Source organism: Bombus vancouverensis, chromosome 6 (genome assembly GCF_051014615.1).
Source record: "Bombus vancouverensis nearcticus chromosome 6, iyBomVanc1_principal, whole genome shotgun sequence".
NCBI classification, from domain to species: domain Eukaryota; kingdom Metazoa; phylum Arthropoda; class Insecta; order Hymenoptera; family Apidae; genus Bombus; species Bombus vancouverensis.
The window spans coordinates 12,662,570-12,682,624 of NC_134916.1; the positions used below are offsets into that span (position 1 = coordinate 12,662,570).

Consider the following 20,055-nt stretch of genomic DNA (forward strand, 5'->3'; position numbering starts at 1 on the left):
CTGCAAGCTTTGCAAAACGCGACTGTTGTACCAACGACGATACCTAAGGAAAGAGCTATGATACTCCATCGGAAGAGTTATCCCCGTGTCACGAAGCTGCATGAGAATGGAAGAAACATAGGCGAATAACAACACTCGCCAGGGTACGTCACTTTGCACCGCGTGCAAAATGCAAACGTCCAAGTGCAGTTGCGCGAGTTTAATAGGAGAACCGGGTGGTGAAAAAATTCAAGCGTGGAAAATAACGCGCCACCTTAAAGCAGACCAGCCACGGTATTAGATGCCACGGTCGAGTTACGTTACACGTGCTCCCGAATATCGAGCTATTTATTTCACGTTGTACTACGCCTTCGATTTATTCAATACGAGTATTCGAAACAAAAAGATACGATTATCTTTTATAGTTCACGAAGATATATCGAAGAGGAAGGTCGTTTGTAGATGAAGGTCACGACGAAAACAAACCCTCTCGATATATGTACTTGAAAGACGATGCCATCAATCCTTATGTAATCGGTAAACGTTTGATCAAAGATAGACGAGAGGATCGATGAATCGAAGACAACATCGTACGACCGATTCGCTACCGGTTGATCAAGAGGCGCGAACAGAAGATCATTCGACATGGCTCCGTCCCATAATCACGTATCGTTCGCGTCGTCTGGGCGCCACCATAAAATTCGATCTCACGGCGCGGCTGCGCGCTCGTGTTCCTATTGTAAAGCGACGTACTGCCATTGACCTTGAATTTTCCACCGTCAAGGTCTGTGGCAGAGAGAGAAGCACACTCGAAATTCGCGCGGCGATTTATGCGGCGAAACGAGATGATGCGAGGCGATGTGACCTTGAACGGGAGAGGAAGCCAAGCGCAGTCGAGACGAGGCAAAGTTGAAAAGCTTCGGTGATGTGCCGGCTTTTCGCAGATTCTTTCTCGACGGCGATTATTTTCTTGAGAAACTCACTAATGTTGCAAGAGCGAGCGCTTATTCCCTCGGATTTTTCGTGGACCGCGATGCTTAGTAGCTTTCGAACGACTGACGCAACGGTGCCTCGACGTCCAGACGCTTACGCAACGACGACGCGTCCCCTCTTTTTCATCCCTCTTGGACTGAAGCAAACGCCGCAAGTCGAAAAGGGACGACCACGGCCGGACGTGCACCGTGTGTGTTCGTGAACGTGGTCGAGATCGGAAGCGAGCCAGCGGGAACCAGTGCGAACCGGATATCGTCGAAATTCTGGGGACGAGATTCGCGCCGCCTGGCACACCGTGGCGTCGCGACGCTCCTGTGATCGAACGATGACGTCTAACGTCGCTAGTCTTTTCGGCCGCCCGATGACGTATTTCGAGAACCTCTGACGTACTCGTCTAAAATGAACGGAAGTTGCATCGTTCCGGTATTTTCCATCTCGAACATCCTCTCTTCTCTCCGTCTAATCAGCGAGTAATGCCAAAAGTTTATTTTAGAGCACCGCTCCTCGTTCCGTTTCACCGCTCGATCTCGTTCTCAATGATCTTCGTTCAATTCACCGTCGTCGATCTTACGACCTCTCAATTAGGATTGGAATCGATCGGTCGATTCAAGGATTATATACGAACTGTGTAACGTTTCAATAAGAGTGTGGTATTATTTCTCGAAACAATAGATGCGTGGAAAGTAAGATCGATCGAGGCACGGACCAAACGAAAGTAGGAAAAATTCTGCGCGAAGACTGACATCCGTGGTCGGATACGCTGCCTGTGCAAAGCACAAATACGAAAGCGCAGGCTTGGCACGAGATAAATGTGGGTTGCTGGAGCACAACGGCTACAAACATACTGTTCCCTCGATCTGATGAATGGATATAATCCGAACGATTTATCAGACGCTGGACTTCGACCGACAGGTTAAAATGTTTCAAATTAAAACCACCCCTTTAATGGGCTTCTGCACGTTTGTGGATCCAAGATATACCTTTCACTTTGACAATTATATGTATATCCTATAATTAAGTATAAATACACATAATCTAAATATCTCTAATTTTCTGCAACTTTAAAATTATATAATTTATCTGTCTGCGCCTCAACAATTACTTATACATTTGTTACTATACTATTATTTTACCATTAATTGATCTAAGTATTGTTGTAACAATCATCATCTTCTCTTTTTCTAGAGTAAAAAGTTGAACATTTTTTATCTGAAGTGAAAGAAAAATGCAATTATAGGAAGCTAATAATTTCCATACATCTGTATCTCTATCTGCAATACAAATCGAATCGTAGAAACAATCGTCCATATTCTTATCGTTTATACTATTCTGTTATATCATTGTACCAACTGATCCAATTATAACAGTCCTTATTAGCTTTTATACCATAGTGACAAATTACACATTTTTTTATCTGACAAACAAAGGAAAATTTGATTATAGTGAGTCAACAACTTCGACACACGTCTATCTGCAATATACGTTCAAATTGATAGGGACAGACGATCGTATCTTGAAATTAATTCCTGAAAGCTGAATTGATCTACCTTCAATCATCGATTGACTCGTCTCCTCTAATCCTAGCTGTTGTTTAATATCAAATACCAAAAAAGTACAGTATTACGCGTGACCTTTGGATTCTGATTGGTACAATCTCTGTTTAACGATACTGGCAATCAAGTCGAGTTCAACTGGCGTACGCCCGATTAGAGGAGTGCGCTTCGTGATAAAAGCGCGCTGTATCAGTTCCGAGTTTCTGTTGAGGGAAGTGATGCGACGATCCGCTCGCAAACATATACTCAGACATCGATTATTCGACGTCTAGCGTCTATACGCAGCGTGATCTCAACCACTGCAAGATGCAGATGCAGCGGCTGCAACGGGATCGACCTCGACGTCACGGTAGACACAGTGACCCATTTCCGCTGCCAGAAAATTTTCCAAGAACGTTCTCAAGACGGTGTTGCGCCCAGTCTATAAACGACAAAACTCTATTCGACGTGTTTATCGTCGCTCCATCCTGGACATTTTCGAAAATTTTCTGGCACGAGAATATTTATGTAATGAAACTTTCCAACATGTTGATCGTAGTTGTTGAATTGCCAGTGAAGTTCTATAACGCGTTTGATAATCTTAATTAAAAACCTAAGTGAAGAACTGACACAAGTGTGTTTTTAAACAATACGTAATATTTATTCATGATTTTCTTACGAGTACATTCTGTAAAGTGTTTTCATCTTCAGAAGCATTACACGAGCCTTTAGAACCCACATTGGTAAAATCCAAAAATTCAAAAATAGATAAAGCTGATGCTGCAAACATCATTCTTTATTTATACCGTTTGCTTGCTATAAATAAACTTACGAAAACAAATGATTTGTTTCTTAACAAGTGAAGATTTATCATGTATCCGTGCAATGAAATTGAGAAATATACAAAAAGTAGAGCAGAAAATTTCACTTTTTATACTCCTACGTTATAGATATATAAATTTCTGTATCAAAATCTATTTTTATCTACAATTTTCTCAAATTGTAGGTTTTCTCACTAATACTACTTTTCCTATCAACTTCTCCGTTAATGATTCTTAATAAATGTCCCGCTAAAATAACAGCATTTTTAAACTTGTAATTGGCAAAGAAAATTGCTCGTTATTTCTTTTTTTTTTTTTTTTTTTTTTTTAGCCTTTCAATTAATTCTTGATAAACGTTTGCCTCGAGTCAAAGTATCCTTAAACTCTTAATTGATAAGTAGAATAGCATGTAATTTTTTCAGAGAACAATGACGCCGTGTTAAACCAACAATAACAACGAGTCACAATATTTTGCGATATCATCTCATTGAATGAGCTTAATTCTTACCAGCCCGCTAGTATGGCTGGTTAGGCAGTAACGAGCTATTGTGAGGCACGATTAATTGTACACCACAGGGCGATACAGTTTCCAGGTAGCTTGGAGAACAGCGACAATAGTAGAGTAACGGCAGTATTACCTGACCGGTGGTGTGGATAACTATCGACTAATAAAGCTGCGTAAACCAGCCAGCTAGAATAATCGACTCGGCGGCGAGTTCTCGGATCGCCAACAATTAGCCATCGACAAGTAAACAACATCGGTGAAAGTAGATCGAGCTATCTATCAGTGACTTCGGCAGAGCCTCGAGCCTCTTTATCTTCGGTGATCGAATGCTAAATTAACGAGCAAATAACGATACGGCAACGATAAATGGTGCCATTCGAATCGTCACAGGGATTTCGTTTCTATAATACCGACCTTTATCGCTTACCAAATCCACGCCGATTTGAAGTTCAAATTGTTGCGATATTACAACAGAAACGAAAACATTCGACTCCTATCGATAACGCGGCAACCTACGACTTGGTTATTGACCGAAGTGTCTGTAACAGATATGGGATACTATAGATCTTCCGTTTAATATTAGAAGATTATGTTAAGTGCATACGATATGTTGTCTTAGTGTCGACATGGATTTTAGCAGACCAGATCATCTATTAAATTTTGTCGTCTATTAAATCGATAACTATTGATTATATGAAGGAAGGATTATAACAAAGATATGAGAGGGGGCGGGGGGAGAGAAAGAAACATCAATGTCAGGAAAGTTATTGGAAACATAAATTCAGCATTTGTGAAAGATTGAAGATCTTTCGCCTACGCAATATTTGAATTGGAGAAATTATTTTAGAAGAAACTGTAACAACTCTATTCGAGGAATTTTACAATTATAGAACCGATGACTCTTATAAATCTAGAATAGTAGAATAGTCATTGGAAAAGTACAGTGATTCATAAAAATTATTCTGACATTTCGCATACACCGACCTAACAGCTCCGATGATATTTCTCAGTAATTCACGATCCAATAATACCTTTACACATAATTGAATGTTAACCTTCAACACGACAACGATCCAGGCTCAACCATAGATTTAACGTTGTATTTTTCAACGATTCCCAAGGCTCGATCGAACTTTCGTTTTTTGAAACGAAGCTGTAACGTTTCGCTATTAACTGGAATATCGATAAGACTCGAATGTTTTGTTATAGTATCGCGATAATTTAAACTTTCGGAACACACACGCAAGCTCGACATTGATACCCGCGAATCGTTTAAAAATCCAGCGTCGATCCACGGTCAAGCATCGCGAGTCTACGTATTTATCGCAATAAATTCGTTGGCCTTTCAACGCTATCCATGTTCTATGCTCGAATTGCAGGCGCATTGTATCCCCTAGTACCTTCTTCGATTCACATCGAGGTCGCTCGATATTCTACGGCATTCAGAACCGTGACCTCGTTCGGACCGGCATTACTTGGAAATCACGGAATCTGGCGTTGGCTGGTATCGCGACAAATCACGACCTGGACTACGAAATCGCTTCGAAAGGCCAGTTTGACTATTACAGTAATACAGAGCCGTGCACAGCCAAACAACAGCACGGAAAACTAGGAAGCGGTACGCAAGAGGAATCCCGGCGGAGGTTGGAGAATCGAGAAAGGCCAGTAACCTCGAAACTGCAAGACCGAAAGCCGGAGTCCCGCTTCCTCCTTACGGCACGATGTCGACGACGCCCGTAATAGTTCAGTGGAATTTAATCGAGACGGCAATTGTTTCCTATTAACAGTTATGAAAGCACTCCAACGACCTCTGAACCCCCTTTGAACCGTCGCCGGCCTCGAAGCCGTACATACCCCCGGCCAGTTATTTTAATTGGTATCCATTCGAGGAGATTGTAGCCGAGCATTGGACTTCGAATCGACCCTAAAATTACTAGCAAATCCGCCTGTACGAAATACGTAAGCGACAACGATAGCGTGTGTAAGGAAATTACGTTAAATTTAGGGAAAAATTTTTGGTTGCAGTAGATTGAGTTAAGGTCGCGTAGAACGATGGGGTGGACAGAAATACGAGATACATGGTTAAGGGCAACGACTTGGTAAACGATGAGTGATTGATCTTCATTGAGATTTGATTGAAATTGATACGATTGACAGGATGGTTATAAATAGTATAACAACGACGAGATAATAGGGCAGATGGTGTAATAATAGATGCTAGCGGAGAGTTTTATATAACATTGCATAATTGTTGAAAAATAGATGGAAAGTGTTAGTGGTCGATTAACTTGATTAAGGGAAGTAGATCGCCTGGGGATAAATAACGAAAATTGAAGGTGAGAATAGCTCTCGATAGCGTAATTGACAAACGTTTTACCTACAAATCGGGAAGATTTCGGGAAGAGAATAAATATTCTTCTCAAGTGGTTTGAAGTGCTTTTTCAGCTGCAAATTGCAGCGAAACTTCCAAGAAATGTCAGCAAACAAGGGAAGTTTGTTGAAAGATTATTCGTGATGTCTCTTGTTCTGTTTGTTTTACGACAGAGAAGAATCAGAAAGATAAACGCGATTTCAAGAGAAGAAAAAAGAAGGTACAATTGCACAATAAAAATACGTTGTGACAAGACTCTTATTACGAAACGCGTTATCAAAGTCGTCAAACGCTTCGAGTTCCCAGAACGGCGAAGAATTTTCGTAACAGATATCGTAACTCGAAGGACCCCAATAACGTACGTTCCACGGTGGAACAGAAGAGAAAGAAAATCTTTAAAGAGTTCTAGCACGGAAAGAGCACGTTCTAGGTAAAAAAGAACCAAGAGCAATTTACGATTTAAAAAAAAAAAAAAGGGAGTAAGTACGTCGTGCAAGAGAAGGCAAAGTACGGACAGTGTTTTCACGGCGGAAAAATGGGAGAGAAGGCAATGAAAGATAAAAAAAAGATGGAATGAAGAACAACCGAGGGATCAGACGGTGGAGAGCAAAAAAAGCCTTCGGAAGGCTCAGAAACATTACGAAGGTGTGGGTGAAGCAGAAAAAGCCATTTAATAACATCAAGATGCAACGTCTGGTGCAGATCCTTCTTCTTTTCTCTCCTTTAATATACGTTTTACCTCCTTGGCTACCACATCGTTGACGTTCTTCGGCTCTCATAACTCGACGGTATATATTTTCCGTGTCAATGTCAAACAGCTCGTTTAACGAGAATCAATCGAAAAGCTCCGTATAAACTATAAACTGTTCTCCGGCTCGAAGTAAGAAAAAAATAAAAGAACAGAGAGAAAAAAAGGGAAAAAGGGGCAAAGTGTACGAGTATCGGTGTATTGTGTCAAGAGGCTGGAGTTTGCGAAAATTACGATTCTAATATCTCGCTGTTTATGATCGTTAAAAAGAAAAACGGAGGATAAGATTGCAGCGTTCTCAAAGAACATCGGATACTCTCGTGCCTTTTTCTTTCTCGATCGTGAAAAACTTATTTCACGCTCAACTAGCAGCGATCGCTTTTCTATAGAAACTCCCCTGTACGCGCTGATATCGTAGCAGCCACGCGCACGACAGATAATTCATAATTAATGCAGGGACTCGACATTGCTTGTAATTTATTCGATGTCGGCAAACCGTAAACAGAATCGATTTGTTGCGAGACACTGGATATTTACAACAACGTTAATTAGATGCAATCGAGATCGTCTATTTGCTTTCTCCGTTCAGATTCTCCGACACTCTTTTGCTATGGTTCCCGACAAACGATTCGTGTTCGAAAAGAAATATCGACGATGCGTTGCATGGAAGTCATAAAGGAGACGTTCACTCAGACGTGGCAAAGGAATATTCTCGGTCCTTTAATTTAAATTACGATCGAAATTAGAGGGAATAATCAATATTATTAATTCCGCGTATCTCGCATTCTCGCATATTGACAAAATCCATCGGCATGGAAACGCGAGTTTTACAGTACGAAAAGAGTCGATTAACGAAGGACAGAGTGGCTCTTCTCCTCGCTACGAATCAAACAGCGGTTGCCTACCCAACGAAGGTTACAATACACGCGTAGACAGCCTTTGCGATCACCCACGGCTTACATCCGATGATTTCATGCAATTCGAACTTACGCGGTCCGTTTATACCGTTTACATCGACGAATATCTGTCTTTATTTCATTAGTCAAAATTTCTGTATCTTTCGTACACGCGATTAACAATTTCTACGCTGTGAAACGACATATGAATTTTGAGAAACGACCCGCTATCATCTACGACCTCATATTTGAACCATTTAAAAATCGTGCTGATCAAGTTTTGAAATTGACAAATTTTGAAAAAGAATGAGAAATACGACAATAACGCAATATTCAAAAACCTTGGAATTTACGGTCAATTATGTTACCGTTTTACGATAAAAAATATTTGAAGAGTAAATAATAAGTTGACAACTAGGATATTTGTCATTATCATCTAATGACAAAATCATTTAGTTACCAACCCAATATATTGTTTTCTTTTCACAAATAAAGTGACAATTATGTACCTGGCTGATGGTATTATGAAATTTACTGAAAGCAAAAGAAAAAGTAAACAGAGACGTTAATTACCGTAGCCTTTGGAATAATAGCTCAATCATCATTAAATAAGCGATACCACTTCATTTTTCAGATAAAAACGAAATTAGCTACAACAAAATGCTTTTATGCTATAAACTTAAGAAACGTCGAGATAAACAAACTTGTTACATCTGATAACTCGTTCATCTTTATACGATGTTTTTTCTCTAATAGCCGCCCGCCGATCCTCCTGAGGGAAAAATCGCGGGCTGGTAATGTCACATATATTAAAGCGGACGAAAGACACTTGACATAACTACGCTATTTAGTGTTTATCTGCACAGTTCCGAAACATAGTTCTTCTTCTTAAGACAAGCGACTATTATCGTATACGTACTGTGCAAAATTGAAAGGAAATGTGGCTGGAAGCAAAGGAAGTACTACATTGTTTTGTTTGTTTGTATGACACTTTCGACCAATACGCGTGGTTAACTTTACGATTACGTTGAATCTGTGAAAAATCAATCAGGTTGGCGAAGGTCTTTCCAACGGATTTTCTTCGCGATATAAAAGGATAAGAAAGAACGTCAAAAATTGCTCTATAATGCGACCACAGAGGCAAAAATGGAAATACAAAAACGCTATTCCAGTGACTAATTCAAATGATTTTGATCAACGATGAAAAATACAGTTATCCATTAATATTTAAAAGCTGTTTTAAACTCGTGATGTGACGACCCGTTTTATAGTACGTTTAAACGTAATTCCCTTTAAACGACTATAAAAAAAGGGGTGGAAGAAAAATCTGCAACTTTCGCGTGTCCTTGCTAGCAGAAATGCAAAACACGTTAAAGTTAAACTTCCACAGTTTATTGCACCTCTCTTTTTTCAGGAAAAGCTCGTTGCGCTCGTTTCGATGTTTCAGGATTTGAATCTCCGGGTCAGACTTTCTACTTACGCGGCCTGATGGCGAACACGGGCCGAGGTATTAAAAGTTCGCACGCGTCCGCAAAGCGGATTACGCGCGGTAGCCGTGCGGCGACAGGCGGAATCGAAACCCGAACCAGAAATGTTCATCTCGCATCGCGTCACTCCCTTGCGCTCTTTTCTCTTTCCATCCCTCATCCGCAAATTTTACCTGACACGTAATCCAATCCGCGTAACATTCAACGTTCGTACTATTTTTTCCAATTATGAGCGTCATGCAATCGCGCGCGTTTGCGTTCGCTCTAGCGAAGACTTAATCCTTATGTTGGCAATTTGCTACGTTCTTTTTGACACAAAACCACGCTAAATTTCCATTTCTTGGATATTTTTGTCAGTTACATTTCTACAACAAAATCGTACAGAGAAATTCTAAGTATACAAACTTTAGATATATTTATAAGCTTGTCTGGCGATGAGAATATATATCGTGAAGCATAGGCAAGTTCGTAATGAAAATAACATTCCCTTGATTAATGAACCGAAATATACAGAGCGGGAAATTTGAAAATTTTCGTATGTGCGAAAGAGTGATAAGTAACTTTAGTATCAGACTATATTCATATAGAATTTTTTGACATCAATTGTTTGTTTACAACTGTACTTGATGAACTACAGAAACGAAAGACACGTTTTAGGGAAAATATGGAATTGAGATGAGAACTATCATTCTATATTTGATGTGTAGAAAGAATAAACTCAAGGCGCCTAATTATAATTACCAAACGAGTATGGAGATTTTGGTTGCCAACATAGGAGTTGAATAAATTACAGATTCGCGAAATATACCTCACAAAGTATCACGATAACTAATTTTAAGTGATATCGTCGGGATAATACGAAACATATTGCCATAACTACATCAACAGCTAACGACAGTACAACATTTGTTATCGATATGGTCGCGTAAAAATGATCGTCGTGTTGCGAGAGCGTTGAAATTGCAAAGCTGACTTTGAAATAACAATCAGCGACTGGCGAGCGAAACGAGCAGCTCTCAAAGAAAGATTCCCCTCGGCCGCAGTTTCACATTCGATTTTATTTTCGCTAGAACGCTAACCCTTCTCACTATTTCACTTCTCACGAGCGTTCCTTTCTTTGTTTCCATTTTTCTCTGTTGCTCTGTGTTTCTCTTTCTGCCCGGGGGATGCACAGGCAACATCCATAAATCGCAGCACGAGCATTAACGCGATTCACGGTTGCGGGTCCGCGAACAGCCCGCAACCAGGAACAAAACAGGGAGAACAACCCCTCGGGAACTAGTGGAGAAAAGGTGCGACACTGGAAACGTTGCTGAAAAGGGGTTGAGACGATTTTTTACACACCCTTTCGAGGGGTGCACTCTCTCGTTGCACACGCTCGTTTAATTCTACCCGAAGAACGCGAGATGGAGAACAGAAGCAGCAGAAATAATGAAAGATCTTTGAATTATCAACGACGATGATCGTGCTGTTTCTGAGATCTTTTCAGCCCCGAGCAACGTACGGTTGAAAAACGATTCTGCAGTCGAGTATCGCGATTGTTTTCGATGGTTCCATTAAGATGTAGTAGAACTTTGAAATGCATAAAATATCCACTCGTTTATAGTGGAAGAGCGCGAGACCGAGGTTAAAGTAAGAAAATAAAAGCGTCTATACTCTTGTTATTAGGATTAAGATTTCTAAAAAGTTGCGAAAGTTATGAAAAATTCGTATGACTAGCCAACACCTGTATATCGCTTCTCATCTATCATCCTTCGCTCTGCGAAACCTTGCATATACGGTACGTTTAAATTGTTCACGAAACTTCGGTATCCGTCTCTGTCAGGTCAGCCTGTTCCAAAAATACGCCAGTCATGATCGTTCGCGAAATCTCGGCGTCCACTTTTGCAACGGAGCCCACGCTGCAGTGGAACGATCGCGTGGAAAGAGCGGTTAATAGAATAAGAGCGGTTCGAATTGGTTCCGGGCGTAATCAACGTGAATTATTGAAACGAAGTCAACGCACGACAGGTCGCGTCGCTGTGGTCGACAGAAATAGAAGTCCCTGCAGACCGTCGTCGCGAAGCCATTCTTGAACGATCGACCAACGAAACGCGACCTCGGGACCTCGAACTAGACGACGACGCGACGTTCGATCGGCGACATGCAACTACGCATTCACGAGTCACGCACGGATCGTGACACGAACCCTATGAACCGATCGGAGCGTATTTCGCAACCAAATGAAATCATGACACTCGGATACGGTCGCTCGTGAATCGATCGATCGTAAGCGATCCGCACGGGTCGAGTTCTATTGACATCGTTTAAACCAAGTAATAGCGTGTGTTCTAGGGGATAGATCAGAATTTCAACATTGCACGTTATACAACTAGTAGCATAGATGATGACAGATGATCGCCTGAACGATGGAAAATCCACGGTAATAGGAGTAATTGAATAAAATTGTTCGATTTTCTTCAGCTTCGTGAACTCCATCGTTGGATAGATTCTTAACAGACTCTTAACTGGTACGATGGTTGGATGATACGGCTAATAAAGAAATCAAAGCTTGTTAACGTTAAAGGAGAAGATATTCACGAAAAATTATCCGATGCTTGATTTTTACTGATTTTCTTAGTGATTAGCCAAACACGATGTTTGTGTTTTGCTTGCGTTAAATAAACCGGAGTGCGCCCGAAATATAACCGCGTAGCGTTTTCAACGAAGGATTTCGTAAACCGTGTCGAGTAAATCAGAAATAGACCGAACCGAGATTCGCCGAGCAGTATCACCGTGCCACAGACTCGCGTGGTCGAGCTGAAAAATATTTATCGCGCGAATTATCACACTTCTGTAATTTTCTCGCTCGTCATCCACGTCAGCCATTAATACCTGATATGATAATAGAATAAAGTAAAAAAGAAAGTAAAGCAATGATATGCTTATGACTCATGAAAATTCAAATAAGCAAACACGGTGTTAAATAACATATATGCGACGATATGTAAACGCTTATTAGCGTAACACGGTACGAAGACGAGTTCAAAAGCTTTGTTTATAAAATGAATCGATAGACGCAACTTCCAAATTGCTGACGAATAATTTAACAATTTCTTTTCTCTTTTTTATTGCTTTATTGCCGTTTTTAACGTCGATACTCTGTAACGATGCTCCTATTTTTGCAACGGACCGTGGTGGCAGTTTATCTTCTTCCAGAATTTATTGACGGATTACAACGGTGAAAAATAGAGGCAATGAAAACGTACGAATTGATGGCCAACGATATTTTATCGCTTGCTTAACCCGCGCCCGACGAAAATCATAGCCGTTATCGCGAAACGAACGCTCCATCTCCAGTTCACTGGGACGTTTCTGAACCGCGCATCCACTCATTATTTCATCTCTTTTATAGAAGTACCCAACCATGTAATCATAACTCTGTAACCGAAACAAAAACTTCCTGTTCGAACGTACCAACGTTCGTTTCTCATCCGCTTCAATACGATTCACGAGTTCGTCTCGAGTCGAACACTATTCGTTGATATTTTCGGGTTGATGTAATGACAACAGCTATCGGGAAACTTGAAATTGAATCGAGACACAAATTTGAATTTAACGAGATTACTCTATAAATTGATTAACTACCTTCGATATTTGAAGCATTGCGTTACAAACATTGATTCGATGTACGCGCCACGGTGATATCTAACAACACAATAGATCATTGATAAAGGCTCGAGCGCAACATACAGGATCGTGAAACGATCGGTTTTCTCTTAACAATACGCTATCAGATAATCCATCTTTTTATTAGAAAGCGTTGGTTATTATCGAAAACTCTATCATATATATTCGAATTAATGATCCATATTACGGTCTATTCGAGCCAAACATGGAACAAAAAGGAAAGCTGAAACGACGGCCGTGCTAAAGCTCGGGAACAATTTTTACAATCGTCCGTACTATTTTCAAATCGCAAACACAGAGGAGAAAAAAGCGAATCTATCGACGTGAAGCGATTCGCAACGAACGATGGATCGTACTTCGAATTCAATCACTCGCTATACAAGCTGGATATAGAGTCCAGCACGGAGTTTGACACGAAACAGAATGCAGACGACTGAAACAAGTATACATATATAGAACGAAACAAACTCCAGGACAAATTGGAGGGTTTTCACTCAACTAGCCACGTCGCGTTTCCAACCTCGTATAACGTCATGCGACAAGCATGTGCTGGCTAATTAAACGACATTATCGTGGTCTCGCCGCGTACGCGTATCTTTTTCCCCCGTGCTTAATCGCCGCAGCGGCATCTATTATTTCCAAACCGATTAATACTGGTTTCGTGAACCGTATCACCGCTAATTATTCTTCACCGGTGCAGAGTTTGGAGACCCGGGTTAATCGCGCTCTCGCGCAACACCGCCGGAAAATGCGAACTACAGCGGCTAGAGATATGGAAAACCGCTGATACACGCGAGTTTTCCATGTGGTCGAGCGTTGAACGTCCGCTCGGCTGCGGCTTCATTTGCCTTTCGGATTCGGGTCACCCTCGTTTCCTTCGTATTATTGTCGCGCGTTTTCTTTTTTTCTCCCGCGAAACAGACGCCCCATTGGTCTGACAAGAATAAAGGAATAAGCACGGTTCGCTCGATGTGGTGTCGGTGAGACGCGTCTTTCTTGCGCCATATTTTCGCGCTCATTTCGAAGTGAATACCATGAAACTTAGAAAACTACGATGGCGACGAGGATGTTGCTTTTTAAACGTGCCCGCTAGCCGTTGCGTTAACTGGATATTTTATTCCAGAGAAAGTACACATTTGCTGGAAGCAGCAGGATGTTAACCTAGTTTAGTATTGAATGTTATTCTCGTTCGCAGTAGGAACTTGCTGGTAATAAACGCGTTACGCGGTTCGTCTCACAATGTATCAAATTGATCGAGCGCCTCTTTACTCGTTCCTATAAATCGTTCGAGTTTAAAAGAAGAATTGTGGCGAATTAACACTTTATCCTTGATACATAACAAGTATGATTGTAAACAACGTTCGCTGCTAAGTGGACGCATATTCTTCCATGTGCTTTTTGTTGCCAATGGTTAAGAACAATTTATATACATTAAATTATCTACGTTTTCAAATAGAACGTCGTAATGTGTACGACTTGGTAAATGAGACGTTTTGTTTCGATAATATCGACTCATGATGAAATCCTGTGATCGCTTGAATTAGATAATGAATCAACCGGAAGCGGTGGTGAATCGTAAACAGGATATAAAAGCGTGCATAAGTTTCACAAGTACGCTTCGTATAGTTTGGCAGAACCATTTGGAAATTATTACCGACCTTCCACTTTTCCTTTTATTTTTGTACTAAGGGTGAATTAAAGTTTCGACTGTAAAATCAAGCGTTGCAAATTGCTCGTTTCTCTGAGAAGTCGTTGAAAAGATTATGAAACGAATATTCCCTTCGTTATAAACTTGCATACTTTATAAACTTTCAAACGCTTATGCGACTATAGGCGACGAACGTGCCGTGAAAATAAATCCAGGCAACGCACAGGTCGATTCATTAATTATAATTAAGCGCGATGGACCGAGTCGAGATGCGCCGGCATCGATGCAGCAAAACAATTGTGTAGCTGCCAACACATCGCCTACCATGCTGATATAAATTGAGCGCTTCAATGAAAGCCTCGTGACTCTTCGCCACGATTATTATCTCTTTTTCTTCTTTTTCTTTATTCGCTTTTCATTTGTGGCTTGCCACGATTTCACGCATCGTGTTCTGGAAACACTGGAGAACGCTTCGCGATTCTTTCGAGACAGTCAGCGTTAACGCTTATTTCCAAAACGAAGTCAATTTCGTAGCAATAAGATACAATATTTCGAAATAATACGATAAACGTTGCGCTTTTAAACGACTTCGTGATACTCACCATTTTGAAGGAAACCTGCCGATGTCGGCGCTCGAGTCGTAGAAAAAAAATGCAAAAATCTCTCTGGTGTTTAAAAATTCATCCAGTATATTAATATTCTTAATCCTCTTAAATTTTTCAACAAATACGACTCGTTAGTCACTTCTTCTCTCTTTCTCGCTCGCTTTATTTCGTTCACAATAATGGAAGAAAAATACTGCATAAAAAATATCACTGGTTTACTTTGGCTTGTCCTCTATCTCTTTAAAAATACTAGAATCGCTGGAAACCTAAGAAAAACCTGCAAAAAGGATTTGGTACGTTAGTAAGACGCAATTGAAACAAGGTAGTTAGTAGGTAGGTCGTAGGTGGGCAGTACAAATAACGATTCCATTGTCGCGAGATCCTCGAATACTTGAATAACGCTACTCGGAAGACGACAATTTAATAACGAGAACTCGGAATGACGTTCGAGTGGAGTTGCCGCTAAACGATGATAAAGTGCCGTTGAATAAGCTTGACGTTAACCAATATTTAGCGGAAGGTCTCTTACCATTTGCTTCGAAAGCATATTGCGATAGAACACCATTGAGATGGTACCACGCGCATGAAATGTGAACGGGTATATTCGCCGCGTAGATTTCTTCGCGTCTTTTACCCTTCGCTATTTCAAATATCCATTCCCCAGTCGGATTCTCAATCGATCGGAAATTCCGCGAGTTTCGCATCGTTGAAATTCCAATTCGAAGCAAAAGGCGCAAACCTTCCCGCTTGGATGCTTATCGAGGAAATAACGACCGTTTCAGCGATTCATTCTATTCTGACCTTTATATAGTTGCATCGCTTTCTAGATTCTCTTACTGTCGCTTTCTCGCGAAAAGAATTACACCCATGATAGAATCGCCAACACGCGAAAATCACGACAAACTCCTCGCCATTCTCTCGTCCGGCCATAAATTTTCCACTGTGCCTGGTCGATCGCACGAGGACGAATGTTAGCGGTACGTAATCGCCTCGTTGAGAGAGGCGACTTTCACCAGACGATTCGCGATTGACCAGCCACAGACGAGAGAGGAGGCGAGAAACCTGGCGAAAGATCTATCCCTTTTCTTTGTAGCGATCAGAGGCGTATTAGAAAGTACGTCGATGGACGTATGTACCTGTCTAACACAAAGCACGAACTCGCTGAGCAACAATTGCGTGAACGAGCATACACGGCAGCTGTATCAATAGTTGATCTTTCTTTGCAGCGCGTGTTACGAAGGACTCATGTTTTCCTCGTTCTTTGTCTCAATTTTTCTTCGCTGTATTTTATCTTTAACACGCTTCTACGAAAACCTCTTCAAATTCGTTTCTCGTACGAACGCTCGATAAATCGGATCTGAAACGACAGAGACATGAATTATTCCATACTTGTACCGTGGAGGCGAGTTCAGAATATGAGCAGTTACACGAAACGTTCCACTTACCTGCGCGTGAAAATCAAACATCTCGCGAGAATTATGTAAAAATGAGAAATCAGGCTGTTATCGCAGAGGCTAATCATAACTAAACGTACGCGTATGTACGCGCCGCTGCTGTCGTCCTCTGAAATCTATCGAAGATCGTTTATTTTACATTCACTCTGGATACCTGGGCAGCTCACACGTTTTACAATTTGTCGCCTATCGGAACGTGACCGGTTGCGTCGTGGCTACGAGGCCGTGTGCTCTCCTTCAGCGGCATGCAAATCGATCCGCGTGTTCACTCGTCGTTCACTGATCCTATACACCGTGTATATGGACACGTATATATTCCACGATTTCACCTAAAAAGCCTATAAATATTCTCGTATGTTGATCATCTTGTTATTCGTATTTCCGATAAACCTCCTCTGCTTCACCATATGTCCGCCTGTCAACCTAACCTGTTCAGAAACAACATTTATATCAAAAATAGTATTCTAAATACGATTATCAAATTACATAATCTCATATTTATATGGATGTATCGAGTTGTTCGGAAATATTGACTTCGTATCGTATTGGAAAATCGATATAAAAATCTGTTCTATATTTAAGAAAATTATAGAGAAATAGAAGGATTATTAAACGAGAAGCGAATGATTCGATAAAATCTTAATTCCATGGAAATATTTCTAAATTACTTTAATTGCTTTATAAATTTCGCTATGAATTTTCCAAACAACCTAATAATTAAAGAAATGAATATACCTAATCTAAGATCTGTTTCACCAATTAAATGGTGTAACAAATACTTTACTTTAAATATTTTCCATATTTTTGCATATTAGACGCGTTCTGTTTATTCTTGCACTTTCAAATTTGCATAAACATTGAGTAGCTAGCAATTATCAATACGTTTCTCGCGAATGAACGCAATATCTGCGTCAAAAGTCATGCGACGCTCTATCCCGGAAATTCTTTTTATTTCCACGATTATACTTACTTTGCATCGCACGATTACGCGTTGTCGCGTGACGTAACCGTCCCAACATCGTTCTAATTAATTTATGTGCTGCTTATGCGGCCTACGCGGCATCTCTGAATCCGATCATTTAACCGAACTAAATGAGCGCGCCTCGGACGCAGAACCGGCCGCGTTTTATTAGACTTAATTCGACCGGGTCGTTTTAATTCGATACGTCGACTCGGCTAGAGAGATGACACGACTGACTCTCGTATTTACGAAACGCCTCTCGTGCCTTCCTCGTTACATGGAAAAAGAATTGGCAAACATATGCGAAACAATCGAAAAATCGACGTCGCAACGAGCTATGTAAAAACGCGTCGAACATACGAGCTGTCCGTGGTTTTCGCGTCACGCGCGCGGAAATATGCGACGCGGCGTCTAACAATGAACTCGTACAGGTCGACGAACTACGATCACGAAGGATAAAAACCGGAACGTTACGCGAATAACGAGATTCCACGGATCGGGAATGAATATGAGCCCGATCGATTGATACTTACACTCATCGGTTACGGGCTGTATTATCGCACTGGCAGCACGAAACTTCGTTAAACGGCTCCTAGCCGACGACCCTGGCAGCCATTAACGTGCGCGATAGTCTATATAAACAGAAAAATGCCAATGTCAATAATCCGAGTTTCTGAGAACGAGCTCGATCTCAACTCCACCCGGGTTAATAGAAAAAAATAAGGAAAGCAAGAGTGAAGAATTCAAGACAATTGAATTGTTTTGCCCGTACTCCATAGAGATAATAAAAATGTTTTTATCTTAATTCTCGTGAACGGTGCCCAACTGTGCTACTCCATAAACACGACTAATTTCTAATATATACCAATTAAACAAGTTCTATAGTTAGCAAGACCTTCGTATTAACTTAGATCTATAGGCCTACGCTGGCTCACGAATGTATTTAATTATTTACAACTCGTATCATAGACAACTTTTACATGCATATTGTATACGTTATGTAAAACGTTTTGAAATTTCATTAACACTATAAAAAGACACGCTATCGTGACTATATTGGCCGAATTTGAAACCGATCTGAAAACGTACTCGTATACAAAGGCTACGCGATATCTACTGCAAGGATATCTCTTGCATATATATCTAATAAAAAATTAATATACAGCATGAACAGCTATCTGAAGCGTATGAAAGATGTTAAATATCTTCAGATTGGTTCCAGACTCTACACTCGTGATAGTTGAATTTCATAAAAGCGCTAATGAAATTTCAAAATATGTCGCGTAACGCACATAATGTATTCATAAAGCGCATCTACAAATGTTCGAATACGTTCTTGAGCCTGCGCGCGTGCATCGAAGACTGCAGAGCCACTGTTTTCGTATCCTTCGAGTCGTGTTACTAACCGCACCAAGAACGCGGCAGAACGAGAAAGTCTTTAAAAGTTTGTTGCACAACCAGTGTGCCTTCTGCATTTGCATCTGAATCGCACAGGTGAACGCGAATTTTATTCCAGCCAGCTTATATTTCTACCCTAGGATCACGATACGAACGTGCAACGTTGCCCGTTTCTATCAATCATTCGGGATCCCGTTGCTTGCCACCTCGAGGCTGTGTTCGAAACTTTCCTTCTCCCACCCCTTGCTTCCCTCCTCCCACCCGTTAGGCGACGACGCTGTGACGCGACGCGGACACTGGAAAAAGGGGAATGGAGTTTTGGTGCACCGTAGTCGGAGAAAATTTCAGTTTTCCCTCCGAGCGAGGAATTCCGACGACGCCTTGGGCGGATGAAACGCGAAGGTACGTCTAGACATGGAGAACCGTTCGAAAGAGTCTGCCACGGAATATTTCCCTTTTTAGGGTCCCGTATTGCCTCCACTTGCATTTGCATGGGAATATTTACTGGACTCTATCGAAAGATTATTTCAGTGAAACGATAATATTTTCTCTTTGAGGGCAAGAGAATGTTGAATTTGATGAAATATTTTCAACTTTTCGTATCAGAGGTTACGTATGCATAGACAATGGAAGAAGTTCGATCGACTCTTTCGTACCCATCGAGAACAAGCGTACTTACGAAAATATCTCGAAGAAAGTAGCATTCTTGGCAGCTATAGAGATCGCGAAGAAAAACGGCAGACCGGCTGTTACGCGATTTTTCTTTACCGAAAGCCTCTCTGGTTTTCTATACACTACGCGTCTACCAATCATCTAGCTTAGACCGAGTCGAACAAGAAACGCTGACATTGAACAATGAAGGCACTAGAAAACTACCGTGCAGCTTGTTTAGCTACTGTATACTGTCGAGCGCGACCGGTTTCGCAGAAGAACAGAGGGAAATCGTCACACCGCGAGCTTTCGCTTCTCTTAACTGGAAAAGGAATTC

General features: G+C 41.0%; 1 protein-coding gene across 5 annotated transcripts in view; it reads right to left on the bottom strand.

The window, feature by feature from the left end:
* Mdr49 (Multi drug resistance 49) overlaps positions 1–20,055 on the bottom strand; it is a 74,536-nt gene that overhangs the window by 46,821 nt on the left and 7,660 nt on the right. For 2 of the 5 annotated variants that reach the window (XM_033332083.2, XM_033332080.2), the window contains exons 2-5: positions 18,203–18,301; positions 16,700–17,136; positions 16,391–16,611; positions 15,252–15,531 (exon numbers count right to left, since the gene is read on the bottom strand). The gene's annotated coding sequence lies outside the window, so the exon portion shown is untranslated. Of the gene's footprint in view, positions 1–962; positions 1,103–15,251; positions 15,532–16,390; positions 16,612–16,699; positions 17,137–18,202; positions 18,302–19,746; positions 19,892–20,055 lie in introns of those variants that run through there. The other 3 variants (XM_033332084.2, XM_033332082.2, XM_076619673.1) reach the window with 2 other exon arrangements.